The sequence below is a fragment of the Lagopus muta genome, chromosome 6 (assembly GCF_023343835.1).
Source record: "Lagopus muta isolate bLagMut1 chromosome 6, bLagMut1 primary, whole genome shotgun sequence".
NCBI lineage: Eukaryota > Metazoa > Chordata > Aves > Galliformes > Phasianidae > Lagopus > Lagopus muta.
This window is the reverse complement of record NC_064438.1, coordinates 50933683-50956279: the sequence shown is the minus strand read 5'-3', so window position 1 is coordinate 50956279 and position 22597 is coordinate 50933683. Positions and strand designations below refer to the sequence as shown.

The window sequence follows — 22597 nt, the reverse complement described above, 5'->3', positions numbered from 1 at the left end:
GGCAATAATCACTTGGATAAGGCAAAATAGATGGCAAGACTCATTCTTTAATTATTAGCTCTTCAGAGTCACACAACAATGGGAAACAACTGAAACATAAATGAGATAGTGCTGTGTTACCTGTCATGGATGTTTAATCATGTCTGGGCAACAATATTTTTTCCCCTACTTATCACCTAGTGTCATTATTTTATCAGCAATATCGTATGCGGACTTTCAAACAGCTGTCTACAGGGTGGCAGCTTTGGAGAAGGCTATGTTAGTAATAAAGTAAGACTGAAATCTGGTTTCCTTGTACTTAATAACCAAAGTGGCTTTTCTGTACTCAGCTCTCATACCATGTGAGCAGCCAAGACAAATTCTCACCATAACTAGATCCTGTCGATGAAATACTGCAGGCAAAAGGTCTCAATATATGGATAAGAAATGGAGTTGCCTCAGATATTTGTGTGCCACTTGTTTAATGAAACATAGATTGATAAATCACAAGAATCTGCTTTGCTTTTTGTAGTACAAATGCGTCATTACATTCAAATGTATAAAGAGATTGTAAACAAATAGAAGAGGTAATGATCAACCCACGCAGACATGTTTTAACAAAGAGGTACAAATAGGTGATTCCAGACAATACGAAAAGGCAGAAGTTTAGACCATAGTATCTGAATAAAAGATGACTTGAAAGAGTTCAAAGCAAGGCATAGCTTTTTCCCAGGTGAGCATGTTTGTTTTACTTGTCAATTCATACAATTACTAGTTAGATCAACTATTCTACTCTTAGAGCCTAGGCAGAGATATAGCACAAGCAGATAGTTTTTGATGTGTCAGCACTTCAGTAGTAGGACACGCAGCACTTCATGTCATACTCATGATATGCTTTGCTTCATGTGCTTCGCCTCCTGAGCAGCAGTGAAACAGCAGCAGCACCAATTGGCTCTGCTGCCTGCACAGTACAGCTACCAGCTTTGAACCATGACAAAGATGAACACAGAACCAAAGGCACTAATCGCAGTGCTACCTCAGCTGTGTGCAACACTTAATAAAGCAAGAACAGGGATCATTTCATGCACCACTTAGAGGAACATGATTGCTTAACAGCACACCGCAACTTCGCCTGAAAGCTTTGCATCAGAAGAGGACTAACCCACCTAATGGAAAGCGTAAGGCAGTCAAATAGGCAGTAATCATTCAATATGCAACGCATAGAGAATTTCTATCATTATGCTCATGAAAAGTACAGTTTAATGCTTTGTGAACACCAGTTGCTGAGACTTGAATTTTTCATCTTTGCTGATGGCAATCCCAAAAAGTCAAAGAAGTTAGCACCATGATAGAGAGAATGGCTAATTTTACTTTTAAGGGAAAAAAGAGTAATGCCTACTGAATTAGCTTTATTATTTCTCCTAGCAATTTAGAAGTCTTATGGATCCTGAGTTTTAAGTTACTAAATATGACATGATGAGAGCTTAATGTGAAGGAGCTGCTCCTTATAGTAAGATGGAATCTGACCATTAAATATATCAAAGTGTCCTTACTGCTTCTTTTAATAGAAATAAAAATTTCTTACATATTTTATTATCTAGGTATGCTCATGAGTTGCCTGAACACACAAAAAACAGACATTTTTCATTTTCATCAAAAGCAGTGTTATGTTGTGACATTTTACCTCTGCAATTAAGCTTTTATCGTTTCCTAAAAAGAAAATTCATGACAAGCTACAGGTCATCTTAACAACACTTTACTTCCTGTCCTTTAACATAACTTTTACTCTGGTAATCTGTATTTTGGAAAGGTGTGTTTGACCACATGCAATCTGCAACTTCAGGATCTGTCCAGAAAAATAAAACACTCAGAAGGGGAGATCTGACATTTGGGCTGAAACTTTTTCTTACAGAAGCTGGAAGAAACTGAAAGCAAGATTGCTAGGAGATACATGAAAGTATGACTTTATGTTACTGAAATTGCTTGAATATTTTCCTGGACTTTGTCCTGTACAATTAAACGAGGTACTTAAATTAAAATCTCTAGCTTAGCCTCATTTCCTCTCACGGAGTTTATTTCTACAATCTCACATGTTCATACTTCCTTTTGTTCTCTTACTCACCATTCCTTTTCCTTTCAGGAGTCCTATTTCAAATCAAGTTGCAGTGTGGTCACCCAACCTGTAATTCAGTTCCTGAAGCACGCCAGAAATGTTTAAACTGCTTTCACAGAGCACAGCCTGATTAAGAGTTGTGATACTGTTCTAGCATTACTGTTAAACCTCAAAATAAGATTTTGAGCTTTTTTGTGTTTTCTTCCAGTAGCTAATCACAAGGTTTGGAACACCAAAAACATGCCTTATCCACATCAGTTACATACCAAATAAATAATCCATCTGTGAGTGTTTGCTGTGCATTGGACCTGGTTTTGCTATAATCATACCCGAATTTGGTACCTCTTACATGCTGTTACTAATGTTTTTTTTCTGATACCGGTGGACTGACAAGATTTGACTGTCCCTGAAATCTCTAGCACTCCTCTTCAATTTTTTTTATGAGGTTCACCTTTCTCCCATAGCTTCTCCTCAAACACCCATGCAATACAGTCACCCCACAGAGATGGCTGTATTTTTTGTGATAGGTGGCGACATCAGAAGCTGACAATCAGTAATTTCTCATGTCACGTCCAGTAGTTTTCCACATCCTATTCAGTTAGCTGAGTTTCAGTTCAGTCACTCTCCAGCCATCCACCTGAAGCCCTTATACTTCCCTTGCAAGACCTGCTAAATATGGATGCTCAGGTATAGTTGAAGAGATTACAGACTGAAATATTCTTTACTTTCCCAGCTTCTCTGGGCACTGGGCATTGATAGCAGTAACAACTATTACACCAATCCTGATGGTTTCACAAAGGATGACTCAAAAAAAAAAAAAAAACTCATTCATTTCTGCTTTCTCCACGAGAAAAATATCAAGGCTTTAGGCATTAAAAGAGATGGGAATTTACTCGCCTAATTCACCTCTGCCAAGAGTGAAAGCACACAGACACATATACTCGCAGGAGATTGTGGGAACTTCCTTAGGTAGAAGTCCAATTGCCAAGCCAGTGCCACGTAGCTTTCAATTTAACATCATCTGAGGTGCAGGATGGAGCTAACTCAAAAAAAAAACAAAAAAAAAACAAAAAAAAAAACAACAAATACAACAAACAAAGTACTTATGCAATCTCTTTTCTATATTGGAAAGCATAAACTTATCTTTCTAAGGAAAGAGCTCAGTTGATACAAATTGACATAATATATGCTGCTGCAGAAATTTATATCAGCCATGACCTTGCCCCAGGGTTCCCATGTATTTGATAGCACAAATCTTTTATAGAGCTGTTTGCAAATGAATCTGTGACTCCATCAAAATCAGCCATAACAAAAGGTTATTTAAGTTGCATTTGTGGAGTAGTACTTAGGTATGATCCTGGAATCTGAGGCAAAGCTTAGTGCTGGCTTTGATGAAAGTTCTTGACAGGATTGAGATCTAAGCAACTGCCTTTAATACACTGATTTGAAACCAACATTTTGAATACCAAACTCTACAAATTCTAGGCACAAATCTGCAGTTTAAATCACTTTAAACAGATTATTTCCGTGGAACCTAATAAAATCCTACATGTTCTACAAAACAAAACCCACATTAGTTGGAAGCAAATTCATCCTGGTTACACTTCCAAAAGATTAATTTTAGCAGGATTAAAATTACTACACTGGAATCATTCAGATGGAATTTTTTTGGCTTTGCAACAAAGTTGCCTTATCTTTATTTAACTTCACTGTTCTATCAGCTGTGTCCTGTTTTCTGCTTCATTGACAACTCTGTTCACACCTACACAGATAACATTAAATTCTGGATTGGAGGTCTATCCAACAAAAGCTTATGTGTAGAGGTTCCACAATCTTTTGTAACAGTCTCCCTCAGGAATGCCAGGTACATACAGCATCTGGCAAAGTGCTTTTTGAAACGTTGAAGTTCAGGTCACTGTGGTTATTACCAAAATCAAAGAGATCCACCAAAAAGATGCCAGTCTAAAATGAGTAGGTTTCAGAAGGACAGTAGGTCACATCTGGATTCACTAAGTACCACGAAACTGATTTATGCAAATCATGTATGTTTAGCCGTCTAAACTGGAAAAAAACCAAATAATTTCAGGTACTCATCCCATAAGTCCCTATGAAATGTCATAGAATTGTTCACATCTGAATATTTGCTTTGATTACTCACATGGAAAGAAATTTCTAAAAGTGGTTGCTTTCTTTTCCAGCTGTGCAAAAAAAGCCACTAATGTTTATCTGTGGAAATCAGAAACCTGCTTTTTCTCTGAAAATATTCCTTGCGTATTACCACAGCTGTTAGTACTGAGTACTGTAAATTTCTAGAGCTACTCAGTTCTCTCATGCACCTTACAGCATTTCCAAGCCCATAGTCATTAAGAACACAGGACAGAAACTGTTACATAGTCCATATTCCATAGCCAGGACACACAGTTTGGGGCAACCCAGAGCAAGTGAAACAGGTTTGCAACGGTCTGACCTAAACCAGTCTGAAATCAGTGGGAAAAAAATAATAATAATCAAGGAGCTCCCGGGTAGATTTTCAGATCTGATTCTATTTTCCTTGAGATCACTGTGGTGAGAATTTCTCTCCATCTCTCTTCCACCCTCGTATCTCACTGCCAACACTCTGCAAATGAGATTGTTCTCCATTGACTTTGAATGTCTTTACATAAACAAGAGTACCTCAACTCGTCTGCTGTGTTGTCTTTATAAAAATAGAGAAGGAGATACTATACTGAGACATGCCAGAGAACACCAAGGAAATTAAAAAAACATACAAAAAAAAAAAACCAACAAAAACCAAACCATCTATTTAGACAACAGGAATTTACCCAGGACAGACTATTCACCAAAGGAAAGAAAATAGACCATTTTAGCTGACAGTAAATGAGAGCAAAACACAGAATCAAAACATGACAGAACTTGGATGGAAATGGGAGAAAACATGGCCACCTCTCTAAGAGACGAGAATCTGCAATAATAAGATACCCATGCATCGCTCAAGGAGGTTCTTAAATGTCATGAACAGGAGCCTTCATTTGAGTGCTGCTGCTCACATCTGGATAGATGACCACAGCAGTGGATAACTGCCTTCTCTTAAAAAAAAAAAAAAAAACAGAACTTGAACAAACATTCTTGAAATAGGATTCATACAGTACATTTGGAAGTTGTTTTCCTTCCCTCAGATTAGTTCTAACTGCCCTCAGATTGAGGCTTGATATAATAAAACATAAACCTGGTTGCTACATAATTAACTCAAAATTTAATGAGCAATAAAAGTACAATTATGCTCTTGCAATGCATTAAGCTTGTATTCCTGCTTAATCCATTTAAAAGGGCTCTCTAGGTGTTCACTTGGCAAATAACAAAATAAGGCAAGTCACAAATTACACTTATTAAATGTAAATGGGTATCTTTAGCAATTGATATCTAACGTCATAGGACAAACTTGCCAAACTTAATTAAATGAATAAATGCGATTATGCACTTAATATTCCCTTAATTACAAGGCTAAATTATCTCTTACATAACGCACTATCAGCTTGATGGTTGCCTGCTACCAAGACTGCATTAGTGAGTACAGAGCTCTGCTCCTGCTGAGTTTGGAGTTCTCTGCATGTAACCTCATGGTTCTGGCTGCTGTTGCTCATCACTGCCATGGGTACTAATGTACAGTTACCACTTTATTTACCAGCTACCAGTCTTACCACAGTAAGATCTAACTACTTTTTTCAGATTCAGCTATGCATGGAAGGAGATAAAGACAGCTTCATTTTAATACTCTAGACTCTGCCACGTAATCCTGGACAAACTGTCAAAATATTGCTATTTCACCTGCAGAAATTATTCCAAATTTTGACCAGCTGCATTAATTAGACTAACCTCAGCTCCATTGTAAATATACAAGGGGTAAATGGCACTGAGATTTTTGAATGGAACTTTAAAGAAAAACTCCGCACTGTTTTGCTTGCATCATCATTGTTATTCAAGGTGTAACAAGGACATTTCTGAACTTTTGAAATCCATCCAGACAATTTGTTTCTTTTTTCAAAGCATATTTTACACATATTTGGGTACCACCAAAAGGCCTTCATGCCAACATTTTAATATGACTGCTGTGCATTCAAATTTTCTCCATTTTTCTAGGAATCTTCAGGAGATCATTTCCTACCAAGCATGCTGTTTTATCTTACATTAAAGGCAGAAGAATCAAAACACAAAACTGAGAAGGCTGCCCAGTTACTGAACTACAGCACATCAGAGATTTGCAGAATAGTTAACAGAGGTCAAAAGGATTAGTAGCAAATGCAAGCTCCTTTCAGGAGATTCTTTTGAAATGCTTTATTCATTAAAGAGAAAGGAAAGTCTCTAAAGTGTTTTTTGAGCGACTTCAAGCAGCAGCATTTTGGGATTTTTCAAAACAAAAAATTCATACAATACACTTTTATCCTCCAAACTGTTGCATTTGGATTCTCAAAGATTTCTCATTACAGAGGAATCCTTGAAAAACTGTGAATTATCATTAAAATCTATAATGCCTCATCACAATTCTACACTACAGACGATTTTTTAAATTCAATATATGGTGGACATATCAGCAGAGGTAAATCACATTTGTACTTATCTCAACTGTTGTGAACTCCCAGTCTGGACTGTTAGAAATGCTGAAGTCACTGAGGTCGAGCACTAATATTAATTGCATTATATTCAAAGTATGCAGCAATGCCTGTCTCTTATGTCAGTGTATCTTCATCAATTCTACTACATAATTGAAACGAAAAAAAATTTAGACAGGTTGTAATTACGGACAGAATTTGTCTCCCAGAAGAAAAAGACTAATCAATTGAAACTAAATTCTGACCATTTCAAAGATGTTAATCTACATAAACTCTGCTTAAGGTGGTGTGAGCTTTGGTTTGGGGATCCAGGGGCTTCTAGTTCCTCTGCTGCATTTCTTCAGATATTAAATCTTCCCCATGTTTAAATCTCTTTTTTTGTGTAACTCTGCATTATGTCCTTCTCTTGAGGTCCTTATTAGATATTTTTTCTACCTTTGACTATTGACACACTGTATTCTGCAAGCAGATATGCATATATACACACTGATGGAAACAGCCCTATTCCAGCTGTACCTCAGCTGGCTTTAGCAAGGTATGTATCAGGAGGAAAAGCTAGCCAGGGATCAAAGTAAGCACAGCATTTGAGTTCTTGTCAGGCTTTCCTGAACCCTGTGCAACAAAGTTTGGTACTTTACAGTGTTGCCCAATGGGGAAGGTTGAGGATGGTATCATGAGAGATGGGAAAAGAAAAGTTTCCTTTCAGTAAGCTTACTATTTGCAAAGGGACCGGACTTGTGAATTTTAAAGAGATCATAGAGATATCTGTCCTATTATCCACTATCCTTCTCAGACGTTGGCATTAAGCTTTCTATTTAAAGCTAAAGGAAGGTCTTCATAAGCCCCAGAAATGAGCTTGTGCTGCATTGGTTTTCCATAGCAGAGCCACAAGACCTCTGGATCCATAAAATACTCTTAAAGGATTTATGGAAGATAGCTAAGAACAGCAGACTTAAGGGGCTTAAATCTGCAGAAATTCTTATATCAACTGAAAAATTCTTATATTTCTACAAACTAAAGTAAAATTGACACTTTCTAGCTCATGAATTATGGATATTACTTGTGATTTGAGTAAAAAGATGTTCAGGTGACAACAGAAGTTTTCAGGATGCATGAGTTTAATTCTAACCTTATCTGCAACTGGTGCAACTTAGTGTTTCATCTTGCCATTCAAAAATAACAATTATACAACTCTTCATGCTCTGAAGCTAATTCCACCAATGTTTTAACATTTATTCATTTAATGAAAATCCTAGTATATAAACATATCCTAAGCTGTGGTCGAAGTTAAAAAAATTACCCTATCTGGAACAGACCTGTGATTTCATTCTTTACACATGATCCATTTATTCAAGACAGAGGAATCCTCCTTTAAAACAGAAACATATCAGGTGAAATTTTAATCAAGCTGTCAGGCTTCATTTTAATTCTCAGGCTGTCTACATTGAGGAGAGAAAGGGAAAGGAAAAGGAAACATTAAAACTGATTCTCATAAAGAGATGGAGAGACAGAGAGCAACAAGCTGTGCTGATATATTAATTATCTATTTATAATATGTAATCTTTTCAACTTCTGTCATGTTAAAATCAACAAAGAATTTAGCTGAAGACAGCCATAAAATGAACTGATTACAGCTTGCATACAACAGCGATGAAAGAGCAAATACACAGAGCTATGCAAATGTGAAATATAACATGACAGAAAGCACAGCCACAGTGATAACAGCAGGTAATTGCTGGTCTCTGTAGCTCTCCCACCAAACTGACTCTGTGATATTTCCTTTGTTCTGTAACTGGCACATTTTTGGCACATGGGAGGGAGAAGGAGGAAGCAAGCTGAAGCTGAACGCCTCGTGAAAGCTGCTGCAAACATAGTCTGGCAGGGCAATGAGAGATCAGGGCTGCATAGAACTGAGCCTTCAGCTTATAACCACACTCAGCAGCTGGGTGGAATTGCATTTAGTAACTGAGTACAGCCAAAGGTGAAGGGCTGACTTTTGCCCTTTCAGTTTCCACCACAAACTCTCTCTGAGGCCAACATGTTGAACACCTGATCCAGTCCACAGGAGGCAACAGCAAGATCCCTTACCATCATTATAGGGCTCGATGTCAGAACCAAATCTGAAAACCCCCTGGGTAGCAAATGCAACAAACCATTTCATGCATATATCTGCATGAATAGCAACTTGACGGGGCTTCTTGTGGAACTAGAAACAAGTGTGAGCTGTGTGTGAAAAGTCAGCTTTCAAAGTTTGTAGAGTTGGCATGTTGTGTCTGGGAGCTATGCTGTTAAACAGTCACACTGTGATGAGCACAGCTTGAAGCACTTACCTAGCTGTCTTCCTCTTTTTCTAGTGCTATATATAAGCATTATTAAAGTAGCCATTCATCCAGGCAATACACTTAACAGTTTTTTTTAATTTCAGTTCCTACTATTTTATGCCACATTTTCATGCAGGCTGGTATTTGAGGACACAGACCCAGATTGCATTAGATACACCCTTCCCACAGGCAGGCTATACTAGAACTGAGAACCGAATTGATGCAGCAACAAGTTTCTGTACTGGAAATGGGCAGACTGGGCTTATCTTCTTCAGTACTCATCTGCAAAACTCCACATGAGCCTTACTCCCGCTTTCAGACGCAACTTCAGTAGTTGCATGTCAGGAGTTTTGTGATAGTCCATGCACAGTAGTGCAAGTCACTTTAGAAAATAAACTCACTGAATCCACAGTACAAGCTTCAGAACTGGTACAAACCCCCCTGTCCCCCTGTTTTGTGCCCCCCCCCCCCCTCCTCCCCTCACCCATAAAGGCACTTGACTATTATTTTATTCATCACAAGCTAGAATCTGGCCTTCCTACCCACACAGCCTACAGCTGTGTCGGTGATTCCTCATCTTCCATCATCATCCCATTTTACCCACTTAATGCCATAGAATCTGGCCCAGTATCCACAATCCCTATTTGTCATGTAGTTGTCAAGTATCAATCATGAATTCATAAAATGGTTTGGAAGAAACTTTTAAAGGCCATCTAGTTCCAATTTCCCTACCATGGTGAGGGGAGATCTTTCACCAGATCAGGTTGCTCCAGCCCTTTAGTGTGACTTCACTGCAGTCACAAGTAGCTACCAAGCACGACAACATGGGTTGCAGCCCAGGGCAGAGCACAGAACATTTCATCTCTACCATTTCTTAAGGGAAGATGTTTAAAGTTCTGCTGTAGAAACAGTGTGGAAAGTTACAACATGACCCTGCTGGCACCAGACCTAACTTCTGTCTTCGATTAGTCACGAGATCCACTCAGCCCTCTGCATTCAGTATTAAGCAACCACACAACATGGGAACTGACAGGAGTACAATGAATCACTGGTTAGCTCCCTTCCAACATAAGCCATTCTATGATACCACAACACAGTCTGGGCCTCTAACTTAGCCCTGTGTAATTAAAGTTTGTAACAGCCACAGTAACCCCATTGTGTAAAGCTAGACCCAGCATAAATTGTCAGTGATTTGCCACTTCGGTAAATAAACATTAAATGTGTGCCATGGCCTCTTGCTATCAAGCATGAAGTAATTCCTGTGACTAAAATAAACTAAAAATCTTTTAATTACAAAATTCATTACAATCTATTTAAAATAAAATGCTTTGCATTTCTAATATTAAAGTGATGAAAGTACCCAATGGACCAATACTAAACAACCAGAATGCACCCTCTGAAACAGCTGAGACTTGAAAAAGAGCAGTTTAGTTTATGGAACAAATAATACACTTAATAGGAGTATCAAGTTGCAAACTACAGTGTTGTAACTCCTCAAAGTTCACTGCTCCTCAGTGCTTGAGTCTCAGTTTATTTATTATAAGATACTTAAGTATCTTTTTTTTTTTTATCCAAAGCCATCATAGATTTAACTCTGCATAGACAGAAGTAGCCAGCTAACATTAATAGAATTCAGACACCCTACAGCACACAGTTGAGCATATATCCCAATTTTGGGAAGTTTTAGAGTTAGTCAGCGCAGGGAGCTTTTTCATTTGGGAAATAACATTTCTAAAACTTCTAAACATTTATTTCTTTAAAAAAAAAAAAAAAAAAAAAGGGGGGGGGGGGGTAAGTTATTCTCTTTCTGCTCCTGTAACCTCTGAATTTTTGTTTTTGAAAAGTAGCTTTGAGACAAAAAGACCTGTAGAACAAGAGATGGTTTGTATCTTTGAAACCATTCCATATAAAAGCACCATTTGTATGTTTCCATTGCTACACCCACAAAGGTTCATGTTAAGACTGTGCCTGGTCTTCCACTTGACTGAATACTGTCACTCTGACATCAAGGTCTTCCAAGAAGGCCAAATGCAGATTGTGTTTTACTTCAGTGGGAGATGTACAGTTTAGACTACATCACAAGGGAAGCAAATAGCCTTTGGCAGAGAAATCAGATCTGTGTCTTAAGTAGCTGGTATTTCCCAGAAACACAACACAGAATTCCAAGTACAGTAGAGAAGCGATGTGACCTCAGGTCTTCAATATCCTAGATGCAGTAATCTATGTACTACAAGCAAGTGATAACACAGGAATTGATTCTTCATGAAACTTCTGGGTCCTGGAAATCTTTGTGTACACTTAAAAATCAAATTTTGAGGAATCTTTTTGATGAACAGATACTTATTGACAAAAATATGTTTTTTTGTTTTGTTTTGTTTTTGCTTAACATTCTCAGAAAACTTCAGCAACATTTAAGATTCCTGTATCCTAAGAACTTGTGGTTACCTTTTGCAAATGTTGACAACACTCCAATATATTGTTTGGATTTGCTAGTATTTAAATATATAATTATGTAGCCGCTTCAATTGTTTCCTTGGTTTCTTCTTTTCTAAATAAATTCAAACATTTGGTTCCTGATAGTGGAGAAGGTAGCCCAGGGAATTTTATGCTTAGATGCAGCAAGCAGGAAGAAAACAATTCCTGGTTTCCCCTATTTTGGGAAATTTATTTTCTCTGAGAAGACTATTTCTTTTGTGCATAAACCCTTCGTTTTCCCAGCATTTCTGTTCAAGGTAGACTGAAACATGCTCCTCATCGCTGACAGAAGCATCTGCTAGAGGGTTACATTTGGGTTAAAGAACTCAGCTGTTCTGAAATGAAAGATTATTGCATCAACCCAGTGGACAAGCTGTAATTACCTTGCTCTATTTCAGCTGGAAATTTTTATTCACAATGCTGTCTTTCTATTACTCTGCTACAAATAAGGCTTCGTTACAAGAATAAGTAATTAAACTAATGTGAAAGAAACCAGCCTGCTTAGCTATCTCTAGTTTAAATTCCCAAACCTTTGCAAAGATCACAAATTGCTGCATTGTACACAAACATAAGCCTTCTACCAAACTCAGATTATCTACTCATTTTGTTTCAAAGTAATCATTTGTAAGCTAGCTTCCACCACACAGGGAGGGACGAGGATGGCACAAAAGTTAATCTGGCATTGGCAGATGCCCGATGACAGTGCTGTAGGGGAGAGGAAGACCAGGATAGTACACATTAGGACAGAGTATGAGACTCTGAATGTCTGGGATCAAGATTGCCAAAAGCCTGTCACATTCAGGCAGCTTTCAGGTTCATGTACCTTCCATTGTGCTTCACATGTCATTATTTAATCTTCTTTCTTAAAGTAGAATTTTTCCTGGTGCATAGTTTACAGACACATTTCCAAACTCCTTTTTTATGTATATTTTTGGGGTTTTTCTCTCCTTCCTTTTTTCTGTATTAACATTCACATGCATTCAGGGCTGGTAACACAAGATTTGCAATGGGGGGTCAGATGAATTGCCTGTCTTATCAGCACCCTGTCTCCCGAAGGAGTGAGGTACACCAGGCAGAAACACAATAACTTTCTCAGAGAAGCCCATATATATACCTGCCTTAGTTCCTTTCAAATTTGCAGGAAAAGAGCAAGTGTATAATCTTTTCATACTAGCATTATGGTCCAGGATGTGGTAGATGTAAGGTTTCAACCCTTCCATCTCAACTTCTTCCCAGAAAAAAAAAAAAAAAAACACGGGTACCAGACTTGTCATTGGCAAAAGTGCAATTTTTCCAAGTCAAGTTGAACAATAGGGAAAGTGTCCAGCAGTACTTTAGTGCTTAAGAAAAAGGTAAAGAAAGGTTTGGGGTTCACATTTCAATTTTCCTTTCCTTGATTAGGCTCCTTTTTCTTTGTTCTTTAAGCAAGGAAAGGCTTTTCAAAATAATGATAAAGTTGAACATCTGAAGGGATTGGTGCCACACTTTAAGACACGCACCAGGAAAATGATTCAGAGCCTCAACTCCATGGTAGGTCCCCCCTGGCCCTCCAAGTGCAGGTTGTGAGCAAACGCTTCACGCTGCCCTGGCTCCAGCAGTGAGAGATTGAGATACCACAGTTCTGAATGTACCCTACAGGCATCATTCTTCGTTTTGTTATTCCATCTGCATTTAAGTGCATATCATTAAGCAATGGGTCTCCAGAGAGCTGGAGTTAGTCTTTTTATTTTTCTTTCTTTCCATTGTTTCCGAACTGCAATATCATGAAGTTACACAGCACCACAAAATACAGAAGTACTTTGTGAGATGCACATCTTTAACAGAGAAAAATTAGTAATAAGTACAGTTGTGATTACTGCCAGTCTGGCTGCCTCATGATGGCATCGTCCTTTCCCAAGGGCCATTGTCTCCATTCTAATTCACTGACTGACACTTCGTATGCAACTACAGACCAATAAAATCTATAGGAAATGGAAACGTCCTGACAAGGCCAAATTGAGCCAACCTAGGTTGTCAGTGATTTTTTCACACTTATTTATGCTGTGCGACTCCTCCTGGATATGGAGTGGTAAACTAAACATAGGCAGAGCAATAAAGAGCAATGCAACATCCAACTCAAACTGCCTAGCCTCTGGAGCAGAGCCCTGGAGTAACATACCTTGCAACATGTCAGAGGAGCTAAGGGCTTGCAAATAGAACCTACATCAACCCACACACTGACAGCTTTCCCAATCAACAGGTGAACACTGACTACAAGGGTGTACTTCATACACCAGTGCAAAATAACCAGTTAGCTTTCCTCTTTTTGCATTCTGCTCCAAATATTCATTCAAAGCTAGTTTAACTTTTCACTGTAGTCCTTCCACGTGCTGATATGACAGATATGGGTGGTTTTAAAGACAATTCAAAGAAACAGGCATCCATCACTTCTTGTTTTAGTCAGGTAAGACTCAAGCCCTGTGTATATAGTCATTTGGGAAACTGGATTTGGGTCTTTGCTTTACTGTACTACATGGCATCTCCATATTTGTATTTTGGAAAATTTAAAACTTATTAATTTGCCTGATTTCTCCTAATTAAAAATTAATATGTTTTAAAAATCAGCTCTTACACTTTTCTAATTAAATTTCCACAGGATATTTTTTGGTGGGAGAATTCAATTAGGTTTTAATTTTAGCAATCAAAAAAGCACTGGTGCTTTGAGTATTTGATTTTTAATTTAAAAATTTGACATGGCATTCCAATTAAAATGTTCAACAGTTGCATTGTAGCATAAAAAGTCTATTACATCTGGTAATCAGGAGAATCCAATGACCATAAAAAAATGCAAACAGTATTTCAAGAACCCTCAGGTAATAACCATATTTAACAAACACTAAACACTTCAATTACAGCTGTCTATAGCAACTGTGATCACTCAGAAACCAGGGCAATAAGTGGAAAGCAACTCTTTACCTATCTCTTTTGCCATTAGATAAGGTTGTATCTCGGAAATAGCATCTAAACTCAGGTTTGAGAAACACAACCAAGGCTGCCAGAAGCAATATCAAAATGGAAGCATCAACTCTGCATTCGTACTCATGCAACCTCCATTTTCTTGCCTTCAAGCTAACTCACATAAATAATATAGACTGTATCATGATGGAATCTGATGGATTAAGATACTCTTAAAGAAGATATCTAGGAAGGGTCCTGAGCGCCACTACTGGGATAAGGCAATTTTCCATTTTGCAGTCTTAAATTCTAATTACACGAACCAAACTGCTCACAACAATCCCCCCAAAAAGCCATGTTAGTGAGAGGAAATAAAGAATTAAAATTATGCATTAGTTTTTTTTAGTCACACTTGATGTCCTGCATCTACCAGCATACAACCTTTCAAACAATTTAAAATCAGGACGGCAAAGTAGTAATGCAAAGAGTTAAAACAAATTACCAGTACAAAAAATACCCTTCATTTTTTAGCAGATCTTCTATATAGAACTTACACATGTACTGGTCTAATTGTATACAGAGCAACCTGAAGAGTGCTTTCATCCTTAAGGAATTAGTTAATTGTCATAATAGTCACAATTGGCTCCAAATAGTCTACTGATCTGCCTCTGACAATGACAAATGCCCCTGGAAGATACCAATATTGTCATTGCTCCCAACAAATTTGTATGACATTTCAGAAGAACTGTATATATCTGTCCTGGCATTCATGTCTTCCACTGCTAAATAACATAATATTCCTGTGTCAAGTTTTTCCTATTTTCCTTTAAATGTCAATTCCATTGTGTCCCACTCATCTATCACATGATTATTACATATTATTTTTGGAGCTCCTTTGCTATATGTGGAATTGCATGGTATAGATAACAAGGACAAAGCTCAGATGCACCCATGCACTTGAATGTGTACATTAGTATTGCTGTGGTGAGGAGAATGGCAGGCTAAAGTTCTCCCAGCCTCTGGCACCTCAGCAAACTAGAAGAAAATTGGCAATCTGGGGTGTGCTGAAGGAGTAACTCCATCTCTGCATACTCACACAGGCTGAATAGAAGACAGAGAAAAAGAGCAGCTGGCATTTTAAGGAATATGAAAAGGGATAAACTTAAATAGCTAACTCAAAATTTAATAACAAACAAGAAAAAAAAAGACAACAAGAAGATTAAACAAAAGTTGAAAACAGGCTTAAAAATAAAGGAGCAAGCAAAGGAATCATTTACAAACCAAATGAAGAGGGGAAAAGATAAGATAAACTCTGAATATTAATGAACAAGTAGAAGAAAGGAAAAACAGAAGCTGAAATAAGTCTATTTTACCACAGGCAAAATAATGTAAAACGTTTCAATCTTCCCAGTTAAATTACAGAATAAAAAGGAACCTTGCTTACAATATCAGCGTGTAAATCTTTCTCCAAACCACCCACATGCTGACTGCTGCTAGAGACAAATAGGTACAATAAAAGGTAGAAGGCAAAATGCCACTGCCACAAATGCAGCAAGGTTGAATTTCTTTTAGTGACTAGTAAAGGTGGTATGAATAAGCACACACACACAAAAAGCAAAACCAGAACACTGGAAATGATCAGAAAAGTAAATTTTAAATAAAGAGAGAATATATGCACAGGCTCAACCCTGTGTGAGGGGTTTGCTATGCTTTGAATGCATAGGAAAGCTGCTGAACTATTAATACTGCCAAAGCACTTCAGTATTTCGATCCGGAAAGCTCTGAGTTTGCTAGTGCAAGAACCTCACTGAATTCACACTCAGAGTGCATGCAGAGTCAGCCTAAAACATCATACATTCCAGAAAGAATTTTGGAGAATATTATTTTGGAAACAATTTTTAAAAAGTCACTGTTGCCTCTGTGATTATTTCCATTGCTGTACTTTTGGTTGGGTTGCGTTATTTAAGGATGTCCTAAAATAAGGGCTGCAGTTCTCCTGAGAATTGCTCCTGTTTGAAACAATGGCCTCTCTCATTTGCCATTGGTCTAGAGCAAACCTATAGCTTCACATCTGAACTGCTCATAAGACATTCTACAGTTCCACCTGTTACATCCTCAGGGCACCATACACACTAGTAAGACAGAGCAGGAGAAAACCTACGTGGAAAGCCTTTGATGTCTTGCGCTTAGAGTCCACATGCAATCTGATATGTGAATCATGGCTTTATCCATTCCAAATAAAGGACTAAAAAAAAAAAATTATTTATTTTACTATTATTCATGTTTAATTTCCTAGAAGTGATTGCCCAATCCTAGCTCGCTCAGTTCTACCAGTGTCTCACTGTGCAATCTCACTCTTCCTCATGGGAGAGAAGTGGTAGAACAGTCCTGAGGAAACATCTATAATGTCAGAGACCATCTATCAGCATCCTACATTCAAAGATCTTCCTGATGCAAAAAAAATAAAACAAAACAGTTTCTCATTGCTAGAATATCCTCTAGTATTGCCCTGCCACCTAACAGAGACCAGCACAAAGCTCTGAAGTTCATATGTTCTCTCCTAATACAAATTCTGCAGTCTGAATGAGAAATGACACACGCTACTACACTGTTCCTACTTCCTGTTTGTTTCTTATTTTTTGTTGCTTTCCAAAGATAACCTTCATGAAAGGTGACAGACAGACATCTGGGGGAAAAAAATATATATATAGTATATATATTCAGTTGGCATTAGAGACAGGACAAGAACTTGTGCAGACATCAACCAGGGCTGCAAGTTCACATTCTCACACAAGCCTTCCTTAAATACTGAGGAACATTGTGTATAAATATGTTTTGGACTCAGCAATTCAAGGTAGTTAATACAGAAAATAACTCTGCAGAAGATAAGAAACACTCACCACATATTGTGCATTGCAAAAGAAATACTTCCCTTGGTTTTTCAAATTAGCTTGTGAAGATCCTGGCTCCAGTGAGAGACTGCCATCTTGCTTAAGGGAATTTCAAATTAGCAATGTCAGTTAACCTCTAAGAGCTCTTTCTCCTGGGAATAAACAATCATTTTGTTTATCTCCAACCAACAGCTAATAGCACAGTAATGATCCAATCCCCAGATCCCCTTGCCTGGAAACAGATACCTTAATCTCTGCAGTTCAAGTCTTATCAGTCTCTGCTCCTATGCAGTTTGAACATTTCCCTTATAACCACAGTGCTCCCTACAGTGAAAAACTGTCTCAGATTCTGCTATCTTTACCACGAATTACCTTTTCCTGACCCCATGCACTCCTTTTTCACAAATATCTCCTTTGAAGTATTTACCAGATGCATCACATTTTCATCTGGCCCACTATAGCTGTTACTGAAAACTAGCATTATTGTCTTAGTTTTGTTTAATGTCCTTCATTGCTCATTATCTCACAAAACTGGTTACATTTGATCCAGTGGTCGTTACTCTATGTTTAACGCCCAATTGCAATCAACAGAGATGTGTAAAGCAAGCATGAAGTGGACATTTCTTTTGTATCTCCAACTGCACTGAACTTCTCTCTGTACTGTCAGTTGGTTCGTAGTACCTAAATGAAAGAGAAAATTAATACTCTCAAGTGTGATCTTCTGGTATCCCTAGAGGATACTTACATAGGCTGGTTTACAGATAGGGATCAATGTATTAGTTTAAAGACCAATACATTAGTTTAAGAGAAAGGAATCAGTGTGTGCTAGTCGTAAAATTCTCCAGTTTAGCTTTGCTTGCTATGTGAGTCTTGTTTTTCTGAACAAGCTTTGCTTCAGTGAAGCACTGAAGTCACAAAGACTTACCTTTGCATCACCAGGTGCAAGAATTTGTTCTTGAGTTTCATATGAACCGCTTTGAGTTATAGTGTACCAAGATAGAAAGTTGCTCATTATGGTATAACAACCAGAGGAAATTTGCCAAATGAGGGGGGAAAATAGCCAAAAGGTTGCCAGTACAAGCAAGTCCCAGGACAAATTTCTTTAGATTACTAGTCCAGCCATGCTAGTAGGGACCAGGTGATTATTAGTACAACTGAACTAAAACTAAAATTTCTTTTGAGGTTCACCCATCTATGTGCACCAGAGCTTCAAAATCATTTTCAAAATCATTCTGAAATCACAAAGCAGTGAAAGCTCAGACAAAACACAAGCAAAGCCACTAAATGTACTTATCAGCAAATATGCTCATTCTTTGCTCTACATACACAGACCTAGCTACTACCTTAAGCTGTTTTGGTTTTACCCTTCAATTCTCTTACACAGACAACCCATTTCCTATCTATGTTGCGCACACTCAGATATTGCAGTCCTTATCTCACAATTTGATGTGTAAGAAAGAAATAGCATAGAAATAAGCCTGGTGAATATTTATCTTCTTCAGAATACAGAATCACAGAATTGTAGGGGTTGGAAGGACCTTTGGAGAACATCCAGTCCAATGCTCTGCTAAAGCACATTTTCTACAGGAGGCTGCAGATTAAAGAGCACAGGCGAGTTTTGAATATCTCCAGAGGAGACTCCACAACTTTTCTGAGCAGCCCATTCCAGTGCTCTGTCACCTTCACAGTAAAGTGCACATGGAACTTCCTGTGTTCCAGTTTGTGCTCCTTGTCTTGCCGCTGGGCACCACCAAAGACAGCCTGGGCCCATCCTCACAGCACTTATCCTCTAGATATTCCTAAGGTGTTGATAAAATCCCCTCTCAGACTTCTCCTCACCAGTTAAACTGTTTCATATGAACAACATTACTTTGACTCTCTAATCAGAGGGATCTTAGCAGACAAGATAGGATTTGTATTTTACCTCTTCTGAATTACTGCTTGATGTGAGCACAACAAGTACCCATGGACTTTCAGAGCATCTCTCTAGCCATAGAACATAGAAACTGTGAGATTTTCTATCAAATAACAAATAACTTCTTCCCTGTTTTTTTTGTTTGTGTTTTTTTGTTTGTTTGTTTGTTTTTTGTAGTAGGCTTAGATTTCCCTTTAGAAATAACATACTGATCAGGAGAACATGAACATATCTGCTCCACAATATGCCATCCTCATATTTATAACACATGCCTTGCTCTAAAAACTGAAGCTCTAATTTTGAGAAATAAAGCAGAATGAGCATAGGCTGTAATGGACTCACAAAGCTTTGCAGAGGCCATGAATGAGTCATACACCAGACACTGACATTCTCCAGGAATGCAGATAAGTGTGTGACAAAAGGTTTCAGTGCATTCCTCTTCATTTTGCCTCAGAAACCAGGGAGACGAGGAACTGCCAGCCTGATGCAAAACTCTCAAAATATTTTTTTAAAATGTAGAAGAAGCCTCCAGTATACCTGATCAGGTAAATGCCACTTCTAACTGCAGAGTTACCAATCTTACATTAGTTAGAGAATCTTTAAGGCCAGGACTCCGGGACCAAAGTTTTTCTCATGTTAGACAAAAAGGGAGGTGCAGGAGATCACAACTTTTTTTGTTTTGTACAGTGGAAGAGTACATCTGCCAAGCTCTTAACATACTTGATTGCATATCAGCTTGCCTGAGGAGAAACAGTTCTGTCACCATAAACAGTTTACCAGTGCCAAGTCTGACATCTTTGATTTTCCTCTGCCACGTGGAAAAAAAAGGAAGTAAAACTGTGCCTCTAGAAACCAATTTTGTCCAAAATCTGGTTACTAACAAGCCTTTGGAAAACAAGAGAAACAGGAATAATTAGGGAACTTCTGACATCCCCACTCTGTTTTTTCCTTCATAGAATCACTCAGGTAGGAAAAGATCTTAACGATCATCGAGTCCAACCACAACCTAACTATCCTAACCTAACTAATAACCCTCTAAACTAACCTAACTAATAAACCCTCTAAACCATGTCCCTGAGCACCACATACAAACTGTTTTTAAACACAGACAGAGATGATGACCCAACCACCTCCCTGAGGAGCCTATTGCAGCGCTTAACAACCCATTCAGTAAAGAAGTTCTTCCTGAAATCCAACCTAAACTTACCCCTGCACAACTTAAGGCAATTTTCTCTCATCCTGTCATCAGTGAGAAGAGACCAACTCTGCTCTCACTGTAAGCACCTTTCAAATATTGGAAGAGAGCAATAAGGTCTCCCCTCAGCCTCCTTTTCCACAGACTAAACAACCCCAGTTCCTTCAGTCACTGGTTTGAGCCCAAAGAAACCTGACTAGAAAACAGCTCTGAGGAAAACTGAACCTGACTGCTTTATTTCTACAGCCCAGGCTGGCAGAACTGCAAAGAATACAAAGGAACCCAGCTAATGGAAAACAAATCAACCACTTAAAGTCCTTTCAGTTCTAGTAACTGTAAAGCGTTACTCATCAGTAACACGGGTGAGCATTTTATTTTTAATTGCTCTACATGCTCACAGAGATTTGGCAAACTCAGAGATGATCCAGGGCTTGTTCTGCATTGCTCTCTATCCACACATCTTGCAACTGATGTGTAATGCAGGGCTCAGCACTGCCCCTCTGCTCCCTACGAGGAGCTGTAGGCCACCACAAGCCAACCCCTCCGCTCCCTCTCCCCTGGGCTGAATAAACCCAAGAAGAAAAAGGGGAAAAGCAGCCTCTAGCAGAGCAGCACCAGCCCAGCCTGGATGCTGCTGGCAGCCAGGCACTGTCTTTGCTGCCTCTGCCCAACACTGCTTCATAGGTAGGCACTAAGCACTCACTCCCTGTTTTGTCATCCCGACAGATGTCACTGGGAGCCAGCAGTTTAAGCAGGGTTCGAATCAGACAGCAGGTCAGTACAAAAGCCAAACAGCAGATTTCCTGCCCAGCCCCTGATCCACAGGCCTCTCCTCCCATAGACCTCATACAACCCTTGTGTTGAAGAGATTTTGTTGAAACGCTTTGTGCCATCCAAATAAGCACAGCTTGACATGCATTTGGTAAGGGTGTGGGCAGGGAGAGACATGGGAGGAAAACAGAGGGTGGTGGAGGAAGTGGAGAAAAAAAAAAAAAAAAAAAAGGCAACACTGTGAGAATTTCAGGGCATAAACATTACAGAAGTGCCAGAGTCCACTGGACAGGGAATGAAGCACAATGTTAGCTGATGGGTCTCTGGATGTACTTATCCTGCAGCAGCTCAGGGGCACTAGCTGGAACAACATAGCTTTGATCGCAAGGATGCCACTCTGGCAGAGAAATGAGGATACACCAGATGAACCCTATGCTGTTGCCCTACTACTAGGCAAGGCTTGGATGCAGTTTTAACACTGAGAAAGCTAGTGCAGGAGCATGGAAACAGAAGAGTTAAAATCCTTCACAACAAAGTTAGAATACTGAATTCAAGCCTTACCTTAGAGTAGCACAGAGTTTGTTAGCAGGCCCAGCTGTGCACAGGCTCTCAGCCATTCAGCAGAGCTCTCCAAAAGTCCATTGTGACTTAATTATAGAAAATGATGTGCCTGAGCCACAAGGATTCCACTTTGCCTCAAATGCCTATGGATTCCATAACAGCCTGGGCAGCTCCAATTCAGCTCTACCACACAGAACTGCAAAGAGATAGGAAACAGCTAGGAAGCCACTTCCACCACTGATAAACCTGAACCTGGGGAGGCAGGTTTTACTCTGAGCTTATTAGAGCTCACAGCTGCATTACATGAACAACAGAAGGGCTTCCTGCTCTAGAGGCAGGAGCTGCCCTGTTCCACCTGTGGTGTCTATCTGCAGATTAAAGTTCACCTGAGATGATTTACCAGCAACATTTTGACACTTGTGCCTTAGGCGTACAGGAAACCAAACCCCGTAGCTCTTGATCAAGGAGTGCACAGAACATCAGGTGGCAATTGAAGTGTCTGGGCTGTGTTCCTGCCCTGTTTCTGAGACAGCCTATCTGTTCTAACTGTACTAAGTAATTTAGTTGTAAATCTATGACTTCTGCAAGCTTCCAGCTCTGTATCTGCTGGATCAATGTCCTGTTGGAGAAGTATGTCAATACCTAGCATTAAGGTTCAATTTGTAAACATGGTTTAAAGCTGGCTAAAAAATGGGGTTTCAAAATGGTTCCAAAATCTTTCTCCCATAACTTATCCCCCAACCTCAGACTTTAATGCAAGTGCTGAACATTTTTCCTTCTGGAAAACTGGTCCCCTTATCATTTGCTCCAGCCTTTTTGTTTAAGTATGACTTTC

At 38.8% G+C, this 22597-nt stretch overlaps 1 long non-coding RNA gene across 1 annotated transcript in view; it reads right to left on the bottom strand.

Moving 5' to 3' along the window:
* The window catches only part of LOC125694789 (uncharacterized), a 53205-nt gene extending 31398 nt beyond the window's left edge, over window positions 1-21807 (bottom strand). Inside the window, exon 1 of the long non-coding RNA XR_007377720.1 lies at window positions 21763-21807. This is a non-coding gene — a long non-coding RNA (uncharacterized LOC125694789). The remainder of the gene's footprint in view (window positions 1-21762) is intronic.
* Window positions 21808-22597: the final 790 nt, after the last annotated feature.